Source organism: Schistocerca cancellata, unplaced genomic scaffold (genome assembly GCF_023864275.1).
Source record: "Schistocerca cancellata isolate TAMUIC-IGC-003103 unplaced genomic scaffold, iqSchCanc2.1 HiC_scaffold_913, whole genome shotgun sequence".
NCBI classification, from domain to species: Eukaryota; Metazoa; Arthropoda; class Insecta; order Orthoptera; family Acrididae; genus Schistocerca; species Schistocerca cancellata.
In genome coordinates this window covers 30001-31531 of record NW_026046921.1, presented here as the reverse complement: position 1 = coordinate 31531, position 1531 = coordinate 30001, and the positions used below count along the sequence as shown (strand labels likewise).

The 1531-nt window shown below is 60.4% G+C and overlaps 1 non-coding gene across 1 annotated transcript in view; it reads left to right on the top strand.

Annotated features, from left to right (window-relative positions):
• The first annotated feature begins 730 nt into the window (after positions 1 to 730).
• The window catches only part of LOC126149137 (small subunit ribosomal RNA), a 1909-nt gene continuing 1108 nt past the window's right edge, over positions 731 to 1531 (top strand). The window contains exon 1 of the ribosomal RNA XR_007530734.1: positions 731 to 1531. This exon is cut by the window's right edge and continues 1108 nt beyond it. This is a non-coding gene — a ribosomal RNA (small subunit ribosomal RNA).

Sequence of the window (1531 nt, the reverse complement as noted above, 5' to 3'; positions counted from 1 at the left end):
CGCGGTGCGTGGGCGCACGCGCTACAGCCGGCTGGTGGGGGCGCCCAGTGGCAGGCGCGCCGGCCGACGGACGCGGCAGGCGGCGCAGCTGCGCGCCGGGGCACCCTGCGCGCGGCGCCGTGCAGCCAAAGTGGGTCCTCGCGGACCGGTGCGAAGCGCGGTGGACATCTGCAGTGTGCTGGTCCGATTGAGGACTGTGTGCGTTGAGGATGCGCCGCCGCCCGGCACTCGGCGCCGCGACGCCGTCTGCTGCTCGGTCGCCCCAGCGGTTCTCGCTGGTGGTTTGTATCGCAGTTGTGCGGACGTGTTGGCACGTGCGCTGTGCTGGGAGAGTTCGCTTCGGCACCCACGTGGGGCCTTTGCCCTTCTGTGGCGCTGGCGTTGGAGCTGCCGGTCACCGTAGGTGGCGCGTGTTGTCTCCCGCCGGCAATGCCACGACAGCACGCTCCCGGGCCTCTGTCGGCAGCGGCAAGCTCAGTTGGGAGCACGGGTGGTCGCACCTAAAGCGTCTACTCGCCTAACTCCGGGCGATTGCGCCTCTCTCGAACCCGACCAAGTACTTAGGACGGCGCTGCGCGCCGCCGGGACCTGAGAGGGTTTCGAGGTGTATTGTGCAGGGGAGCCCAGCCTCCTCCTGTTTGCAGAATAATTGAGCGGACGCTTGCGTGTTCGCGCGGGCCCCCGGGACACACTCCCGGGCGGCCGGCTGCTCAGCTCTAGTTGACGCAGCTCCCTGGTTGATCCTGCCAGTAGTCATATGCTTGTCTCAAAGATTAAGCCATGCATGTCTCAGTACAAGCCGCATTAAGGTGAAACCGCGAATGGCTCATTAAATCAGTTATGGTTCCTTAGATCGTACCCACGTTACTTGGATAACTGTGGTAATTCTAGAGCTAATACATGCAAACAGAGTCCCGACCAGAGATGGAAGGGACGCTTTTATTAGATCAAAACCAATCGGTCGGCTCGTCCGGTCCGTTTGCCTTGGTGACTCTGAATAACTTTGGGCTGATCGCACGGTCCTCGTACCGGCGACGCATCTTTCAAATGTCTGCCTTATCAACTGTCGATGGTAGGTTCTGCGCCTACCATGGTTGTAACGGGTAACGGGGAATCAGGGTTCGATTCCGGAGAGGGAGCCTGAGAAACGGCTACCACATCCAAGGAAGGCAGCAGGCGCGCAAATTACCCACTCCCGGCACGGGGAGGTAGTGACGAAAAATAACGATACGGGACTCATCCGAGGCCCCGTAATCGGAATGAGTACACTTTAAATCCTTTAACGAGTATCTATTGGAGGGCAAGTCTGGTGCCAGCAGCCGCGGTAATTCCAGCTCCAATAGCGTATATTAAAGTTGTTGCGGTTAAAAAGCTCGTAGTTGGATTTGTGTCCCACGCTGTTGGTTCACCGCCCGTCGGTGTTTAACTGGCATGTATCGTGGGACGTCCTGCCGGTGGGGCGAGCCGAAGGCGTGCGACCGCCTCGTGCGTGTTCGTGCGTCCCGAGGCGGACCCCGTTGAAATCCTACCA